Below are 10428 nucleotides of genomic sequence, written 5' to 3'. Positions count from 1 at the left end.
AAGCTTATATGCTCATCGAGTCAGCAACACATAATTACAACTATAGCCCTAATTGGACTGATGCCTCTCCTTGATGCTAATTATATTCTTTAACCCCTCTTGGGTCCTCACACCAAGTTTCAAGGTGTTCTAACAAACTAATCAGGGAGAAATTGTCAATTTTTGTTAGACCCCTAGCTAGCCTACCTACTAGACAACCCTGTGAACAATCTACAAAATATTTTTAACAACTTAGGATTTCAAATCATCGGTGAATGGAAGATAACACACAATTATACACCCACTTTAACTCATTTAAATATTTTAAATCCAAACAGTAATATGTAAACACAAATTTAGAGCAAATTGCAGAAACAGGGTGAATTATAGAGAATATGCTTCCAATTTGGTGCCAATGATTTCAAAGTTGAAAATAAACAGTTATTGAATTACATTGCAGAATCCCCATTTCTCCCCTCTCTCCCTCTCTACCTATTTCTCATACAATTTATACCAAATTTGAACTTTCCCGCCATGACCGTTGGACTACATGACTATTCAAATTCAAAAACTGATAAGCCGTTGTCAGACATATTAGAATAGAAATTCCGAGCTGATAAGTCACTATCAGACACCGGTATCAAAATAGAAATTCCCAACATGTCTTCTTGACCACCCATCGGAATAAACCTTCAAGGTAGAGAAACAAGTTCATGTAATTCTGATAGAATAAATTACCCCGATGTCGCTCATTTCAATATAGCTTATGCCGAACAAGACATTTGAAGGTCTATCAGTATAACCCATCAAAGTCGGCTAAACAATATTTTATAATCCCGATAGTGTAAACTATCTCGAAGACAACCTTATCGGATTAACTATTTTGATGCTAAATTTTTTCCACCATGATGCTTTATCAGGTCAACTATCCCAATGCCAATATTGATACCTTATCAGAACAACCATTCAAAATCAGCTGAACAAAATTTTGCAGATCCGATAGTGTAACTTATCCTGATAACAAAAATGACACCTTATCAGTTTAACCTACCCCGATAATAGTAATGAAACTTTTTACCCCAATGAAATCTTATCGGTATAGCTTATCCTGATGACAGAAATGACAACATTTTGAACAACTTTACAAATTTGTAAATCATGATTCCAATTTTGACCAACAGACCCCAAAACATAAAATAACATTAGAAATGGTCTCAACAAACCTTATTGAATCAAAATAGACCTAACTCTAACTCCTAAGACTCAAAACATCAAATTGACAAATTGACTAGACCTTAGGTGCTCCTACACCAAGATCTTGGTTTTCAATTTCAAGAATTACCGGATAGTGGGAAGAGAAGGCCTAGGGCTAGTTCAGCTAGACCAAACCTAGCAAATAACAATAGAGTGCCATTGCAAAAAAAGAACAAAATGCAAAATTAAAACAATTTGCAAAATCAATTTCAACCACCTCCTCCACCTCCTCTGATGATGTATTTTAATACTAACTCACCTATCAAGTTCAATGTTTACCATGATTTACCTAATGATGCATGGAAATGTGGAAAAGATCCAAAAACAAATTTCAATTTTAGTATGTTAGTTTCAACCATAAAACCAAAAACAAAGAACTAAAAATCATTCCAAAAAAATATCAAAGGAGATTCAAAAAGCATAAAAGAATCTTAATCAAATAACAAGAAAGGAGAAGAATCTGCCTAAGATGCTTCCATGATGTCTTTGATTTCTCCCTTGTTTCCCTCCTCTCCAAGTTCCAAATGAATAGAGCTCTCAAATTTTAGTACTAACCATGGATGTCAAATGGAGATTAAAGATGGTTTAAAATGAACATATACACTATGCAAATACAAAGAGTGATGCCATGAGAAAGCTCTAAGTATCTATGCAATATTTCACTATAATAAAATGCTCTAATGCTTCCTCCTTTGCTTGAGGAGAATGATTCTATTTATAGGGAAAATAGAAGATTGGATGGTCAAGATTCATTTGGTTTGTGGAGGGCCAATATTGCATGATTCATGATCCATGTGATGGTTTTCAACCCAATCCCATGATGACAAGTGTTAGCCTAAGATGGCTTGAGAGGAGAGGGAATGAGCATTTAATTCCTGAGAAGACATGAGGGTAACCTCATGTGGGTTGGGTTATTGGATAAAGATATTATCCAAGGATAAGGTTATTATCCAATGGGTAAACTCTTGTGTAAAGTTTAGCCATGGTTAAGCCTTGATTAAAGGGTCAAGACCCATATGGGTTAGTGTGTTGAACAAGGGAAGCATTTATGATTTTGTAAGAGTCTTAAATAGTTGAGATGATGGGTTGGGGGTTAATTTTGGTTTAGGATTGTGCAAATAATTAGAAGAGGGATTAGGCTAATTTGGAAGGGGGTTAGAAGAATCTAGAAGGCGATTAGTGAGCAAGTGGGTTTGGCAAGTGGTTGAGGGTTAATAGGCCTTTAATTAAATTTTTTATTTAATTAAAATAGGGAGTGCAACTTGCATTTGTAGGAGAATGCAAGTGGATGACATTTTTAAATAAATAATGATTTATTTAAATAAGGGTTTGATGAGGGTTTTTAAATAAATATTGAATTTATTTAAATAAGAAGAAAGTGGAATTAATTTATTTAATAGATGGGACTATCATTAGTAATTAAATAAATTTATTAAATTTATTTAACTAGGATATAAGAAGAGGATAATGGTGAATTAATTAAATATAAATTTAATTAATAGAGGAATATTAGTGTATTAAATAAAAATTAAATATTATTTAATTTGTGGATAGATTTATGTGTCTACATCTAATGATCTTGATAAGTTGTGCCTGAAGTTTCAAATTCATGGTGATGTAGAGGTACATCTTATGATTTTCAAGGATATGTGTGGAAGAGCCCGAATTTAGCAGGAGGATGTAGTATGTAGGTTGTTTCTGTATACTTTGAGTGAAGATTCTCACGTCTGGTATGTTAATTTACCTATTGGGTCAATAACAAGTTGTGTCTTATTAGAGGCAACATTCTTGTCTAGATTTAAGGCTCCTATAGATCTTTCTACATTGTATCATTAGTTTGCATTGATTTGTTGAGAGCCAAATAAGCCAATTAGTAGTTTTAATGATAGATTCCACAAAGCTTATTCAAATCTTGAAGCTCTGTACACCTTAGCTGAGCTAGCTACATTGTTAGTATATTATGTAGTTGTGGATCCTTTAACTTCAAAGTTTGTAACAAGGAAAGTCTCAACAATTACAACTCTGTCTAGAGCATATGTTGAAGCTATAAATGTAAACAAGGAAATGAGACAAGTCAGGTACAATTCAGATCATAGGTATAATAATAATAATCAAATGATCATGCCATTAGGAAACAACATGAACTTAGTTATGCCAATACAAGGAATAAGGCATGTTTCTTTTCCTCAGAGTATGTTTCAAAATCAAATAGTTCCGGAGAATTAGAAAACCACAGTTTTACATCCTGGACCTATTATTGCTGAGATTCCTGCCAATGGACGGTCTTTCTTTTCACAGACTCTAGAACTAAAGGAAGTTGATAACAACAAGGAAGAAATAAAGGAAATTACTGATATGTTGAGGAAGTTGACTACAAAGGTTAAATATCTAAGGAATCAGAGTTACAGTAACAAAAATAATGAACCAGGAAACTTTAATCAACAAATATTTAATGCAAACTAACCCCCAAGACCTTGGAACACTAGACCAAATAATGGAGGGGTAGTTTCACCCTTTGATAATCCTCTAGATGTTGAGAATAATTAGCCTACAAAGATAAATTTAGTGGAGTGTGCATTAAATGATTGGTGTAGAATTCACAACACTAGGGCCATGCAGAGAAAGATTGTCTAGAATTTAAGATTAAAACAAACATTTTCCAATCAAAGGTAATGGCTTTGTCACACATGGATGAATCTAGTGAACATAATGATTGTAGGGAAATTATTCCTGCTAACTATGATACAACGCTATTCTTAGAAATTTTTACAACACCAGTAGGAAAGGCCATTCGTAATGACATCGTAACTCAAGATTTTGAGTATAGCAGAGAATTTTTCGCATTGGTAGTAGAGTCTTACGTATTTCCTTTTCAACGAAAAGAATCCTTAGAATCAAAAGCTAAAGAGGTATACACTACACAACAATATAGGAAAAGAAACACTTATAATTTGCAGAGTAAAACTTATAATAATCCTAAGGAGTTGTTGACAACATTAGTACCTAAAAAAATTATAATAATCCTAAGGAGTTGTTGACAACATCAGTACCTCCAAACAATTACAAAAAACCTCCCGAGCCGCAAGCGAGTAACACACCTACACCCCCTGAGGATAACCAGACTTATAAAACTCCCAGAGTAAGTAAGAAGGCACAAGTAGAGACTAAGGTTAGTGATCCTAGTGCGGAATAGTTGATGTGTTACTTAGCGAAGGAAATTAAAAAGTAAAAGTGAGCTTATCACTGACAGAGTTGCTAAAAACTCCTGTTATCAAAAATGATTTTCTCAAAGGATTAGAAGATTGGGTTGAAAAGGAAAAAGGAGAATCAAAGGAAAGGGTACATAAGGTAAAGGGAGATTATACTTGCAACATAAGCACATGTGGCCATATATAAAGGAAAATATGAGGTATTACCATTCTTGTTGACTCTAAAAATATTTGGGAAAAATTTACATAACTGCTTAATTGACTCTGGAGTGTCTACAAATGTTATGCCATTAGTTGTTTGTCAAGAATTGGGTTTAACTCTAGCGAAGTCAAATCGAAAAGTAACCCACCTATATCGGACAAAAGTAAATGTGAGTGGTGAATTAACAAACATACATATGCAGTAGCATCAGATCCAAGGATTCAAGGGTTTATGGACATTCAAGTGGTTGATATACCAAATTGGATTGGTATATTATTAAGTAGAGATTGGATTTGGATGCTAAATGGATATTTGCACACAGATTTCTCAGACATGTGGCTTCCTTGGAAAGGGGTCCCAAATCATATAAGAATTGAATATGAAGCTAGGATGAAATTGATGTTTATAGATTATAATCAGGAAAATTAAGTATTGCACATTGAGGTAGAACCATGAGTTTACAGTTTAAGGCCACAAATTGATGAAATATGCACTTTAAATTTGTACTAGACAGTGAAAATATTACCTTACACAAATGAATTTATTGAATCAAACAAGGAATCATCAGATGAAGAAAAGGATGTGTTGAATATGTATACCAAATTAGTAGCTCAAAAATTGAGGGTTCACGAACAACAAAAGGAGTTACCGAAAGACATATTGTTGGTGGATTGGTGTAGAGTGCATAATACTAAACACTTAGAAACTTAATGTTTCTTATGCTTGACTATTTTGGATAATGAGATAAGTCGAAGAGGGGTCACATCCTAAGAAACTGATTCCGTCCAAAGTAAAGAATCTAAAATCCAAGATACTCCTGACATGAAAGGGAAAGCGAAAATAGTGGATAACTGCAGAGAAAGTTCCCCATGTGGAAACTTTGAAGTTATGCCCAAATTAGGAAAATCTCTAGCAAAGGGTGAAGAATAAATCTAGACACTGAAGTTTGATAGGTCCAAGTCCACACAAGGAATTGGAATTGGAGTAGAATTAACTAATCCAAAAGGGAAATCATTTTTATCTACCTATAGATTACAGTTCCAGTGTACTCATAATGTCACCAAGTATGAAGCTTTAATACATGGTCTTTTGTTGGTCTTGCAGAAAGGAGTCTGAATATTGAGAGTGATGGGAGACTCAGAGTTGGTGGTTAAGCAAGTCCGTAGAGAATATGTCTATTGCTATAAGAAGATAGCTAGTTATAAAGATAGGGTGTGGGATTTGGTGGAGAGTTTTGATGCATTCAATATAGAACATGTCCCTAGGAAGTTTAATCGTAGAGTAGATGCGTTGGCTATAGCGATAGATTCTTTAGAGCCAATAGAATCCTCAAGATTAAAAATATTCATAGTGGAATTAGTATCAACACCCTCAGTACTAGATAATGTACAAAATATCCAAGTATTTGAATATGATCATCATATTAGAGAATTTATTATAAATTTGGGAATTTTTGAAGCTCAAATCATTGATGAGATTGATTCCCCAAAGGAAGAGGCAGAGGAATCTACAAAAGTTATAAAAGGAAATAATATCCCTAAGGGCATAATAGAGTTGGAGAGATTATCTAATGTAGATTAATTATTAAAATAGAAGAATCTATCCAAAACAGAAGGTGATAAGTACAATCCTTACAATTTGGGAACCACTGGTGATGCATGAAATGTATTGATAGGGAAAGTTTTCACTGATAAAGAAAAGAAAGATATCATGCAAGCACTAAGAGATTATATGCATGTCATAGCTTGGACCTATGAAGATTTAAAGATGTATGATATATCTATTATTACTCATACAATCCCTTTCAAGCCTGATGCTAAACCTTTTTGGAAAAAGAAAAGACTAGTTTATGCTCTTATTGAATCATTGATTCAGAAGGAAGTTCATAAATTATTGTCTACGTGGATTATATTCCCGGTAAGGCATTCAACATGGGTTGCAAATCTAGTTCTAGTTCACAAGGAAAATGGAGACATACGATTGTGTGTAGAGTTTAGGAATATCAATAGAGCTTATGAGAAGGATAACTATCAATGATCCTCACTAGATGAAGTGTTGGAAATAGTCAGTGGATCTCAAATGATGTCCTTCCTAGATAGATTCTTAGGATACAATCAGGTTATGGTAGAAAAACAAGACAGGTTGAAGACAACATTTACTATCGAATGGGGAACTTTTGTGTACAAGAGAATACCATTTGGACTGATAAATGTCAGAGCAACATTCCAAAGGGAAATGGACATCACATTCAGGGATTTGATTGGGAATTGTATTCTAATCTATATGGATGATTTGATCCTATTTTTGAAAGATAGGTCCACACTGTTAGACAGTTCAAATAACTGGAAGACAACTGAGAGGGGGGGGGGTGAATCAGTTGTCACAGATTACCTAAAGTATTAGAAATTTAAACTTTAATACTGACAACCAAAAAATTAATACTAGAATTCTTAAACCAAATACTAGAATAGCAGTTCAACCAATTAAGCATAAACAATAATCATAGAATAAAAGCCATCCACATAACACCAATATTTATATGTGGAAAAATAGGTAAAGGGAAAAACCATACTGGGAAACCTACCCACAGTCAGATAATACTTTTGTAGTAAGTACATGAATTACAATTGAGGGGCCTACACTTATAGGAAGGCCAATAGCCTAGAGCGCATTTCTCATCACAAAAGGAGCCTCACTGACTACATAGAAATCCAGACTAGAATCCGGAGAAGTGTTGAATTGAAAAATATAGCATCTCCTATGCCTGAGTACAGTTCCGGTTAAGCTCAATACCAGAGGACTAAATCCTCTTACATAAATCCAATTCGATTTCCAATGATCGACCAACTCCTTTGCCTAAATGATATTACATTATTCGCACATTACATTCCTTAACCATGACCTCTAACAATAACCATGATGATCTACAATGAGATCTTACATCTATATATAAAAACCCTCAACCATAAACAATCAGGTCGGCCACCAGATAATAAAACAATTACATAATTACAAACCATGTCGGCCTTAGGCCAAACAAATAATATCCAACACATAAGACATCCCAGAAATACATCGAGAGGTCCAATCCATATGTTACATTAAAGTCAATCCATAACCTAGATCAATCAAGACCCAGTATAGGTCCACACGCTACAAAAATGATCTCCATCCTCCAAGTCTTGAACATGATCACCAACAACATTCTAAAACTCCACCAGAAGATGCACCAACACCACTTATGCAATTCATCAAAGATCTCCACCAAAAGCTCTATCGGTGAATGTTAGATGCAATGACAGTCCCAAAGACACTGAGAGGGGGGGGGGTGAATCAATGTCTAACTGGTTAATGGAATATTTGAATTTGTTTACAACTTTGTAACTTAAATTAATGTATTGGTAAACAAGAAATAGTGCAGTAAAGAGAAATAACAAAGACAACATAAATGCACACCATAACACAAGATATTTTGGCGAGGAAACCCGGTGTGGGAAAAACCTTAGTGGGATTTGTGACCCACAATATTCTCTCACTAGCCAATATGAATAAATATTACTTACAACTAGGGCCTGCACATGTAGGAAGGCCAACAACCTAGAGCTCACTGCTCAACAGAAGAGTCTCACTGACTACAAAATGGATAATTAAATCCAATACAATGTATTGCTTAAAATAACATCTGCAATGCTTGATTGAGTACTGGTTTAAGCTCTGTCATAAACCTTAACCAAAAATCTTGTTGTGGAATGATATTCACTTACATAACCTAACTGCCTTATTACAAAATCCTTTTGCTATCTTCTACATAATATTATTCTATTCCATGCTATTACAAAAATGACTTATTAGATCTCATACATATATGAGTCTTTACAATACATCATGTCGGCTTACAAATCATTAATTACATTTACAATATAATTCACATAAACAAAACTTTGTATCATGTCAGCTTGAGTGCCGATATACTTCATTTCTGGTGTAATCTGGATGCCAATGAATGTGCCTGTCGGTGCCTATAGATGATGTCTATGTTGTTGGTGCCTGTACAGGAACACTAAGATCTTTGGTTGTTTCTTTTGTAACTGGTTCCCAGAAAGCTATTCTCAATTCACCTTCCACTTGCTTGCTGCTAGTTCCCTCAGATTTCCTAGGGAATTCATCAACCTTAACATTGATTCTCTCAACAATCTTCTGAGTTTTGTTATTATAGCACTTGAAGGCTTTGCTCTTAGTGGAATATCCTAGAAATATTCCTTCATCATATTTAGCATCAAATTTTCTCAAATGCTCACCTCTCTTGATATAGCACTTACTACCAAATACCTTAAAGTAACTCATAGTGGGAGTCTTCCCTGTCTAGTACTCATAATTGGTTTTATCTTTGCCTTTCTTGATAAGTACCTGGTTCATTGTATAGACTGCAGTGCTCACCGCTTCTCTCCAAAAGGTGTGAGCAACCTTTCCTTGGATCAACATTGATCTTGTTGCTTGAACTACAGTCTTGTTATTCCTTTCTACTATGCCATTCTATTGTGGTGTCCTTGGGGCAGACAGTTGCCTCTTGATGACGTTCTATTCATAGTAGTTGAATTCATCAAAAGTGAATTCTCCTCTTTGATCAATTCTTAGGCACTTTATCCTTTGGCCACTTTTCTTTTCTACTAATGCTCTGAAGGCTTTAAATTTTCCAAATGCTCTATACTTGTCTTTCAAGAATGTGACCCACATCATTCTTGAGCAGTCATCAGTAAGAATCATAAAATACCTATCTCCCTGAATACTTCTATTTTTCATAGGACCACACAAATTAGTATGCACAAGATCAAGTAAATTCTCTACTGAAAAATACTTACCTTTAAAAGTTGAGGAAGACATCTTCCCAAGTTGACATTCTCTACACAAAGAATTCTCAGGTTTGTTCAGCAAAGTCAATCCTCTTACCACCTTGATCTTACCGGCTTTAACAATATTGTCAAAGTTCATATGACAGAGTCTCCTATGCCATATCCAACTATCATCAAACTTAACCATCCGACACTGACTAATCTTGGCATTCAACTGAAATAGGTTACCTTTGGTCTACTTACTAGTGGCAATAAGTTAACCACTCTTTCCAATTATACTGCAGATTCCACCTTTGAACTTCAGAGTGAGTCCTTTGTCATTCAGCTAAGAAACACTTAAAAGGTTATGCTTCAGACCTTCCACCTAGTAGACATCATCTGCACTACTCTTTCCATTTAGTGAGATGGATCCTTTACCTTTCACCAAGCACGGTGCATCATTGCCAAACCTGACAACACTTCCATCATATTCTTCTAGAGACATAAACTTTCTCCAGTCACCAGTCATGTGGTGAGAACACCAACTATCTATAATCCACTCATTGGAGTTGTCAATGCGGGAGATAAGGGCTTTCTTGTCAGACACTACTTCTTCCTTTACAGCTACAAACACTATATCTTCATTTTCTTCATCCTCAGATTCTTCATTAGTAACACCTTTATCCACAACAACAAGACAATTTCTTCTATTTCCTCCTTTATAATTTCTAAACCTCTCTAGTTTATCCTTATTATCACTGTTAGGACAATTAACAGCTATATGTCCTATCTTGTTGCAGGAGAAACATTTTAAAGGAAGCTTACCTCTATATTTACCAGTTCCTTTTGGAAATCTTTTAGCAAGAAGAGCTTCAAACTCCATCAAAATCTCTTCATCATCCATATCTTTGCATTGTCTAGATTCATAACTAGTACTAGTTTCTTTTCCTTTACT

Source organism: Cryptomeria japonica, chromosome 9, assembly GCF_030272615.1.
Source record: "Cryptomeria japonica chromosome 9, Sugi_1.0, whole genome shotgun sequence".
NCBI classification, from domain to species: Eukaryota; Viridiplantae; Streptophyta; class Pinopsida; order Cupressales; family Cupressaceae; genus Cryptomeria; species Cryptomeria japonica.
This window is presented reverse-complemented; position numbering follows the sequence as displayed.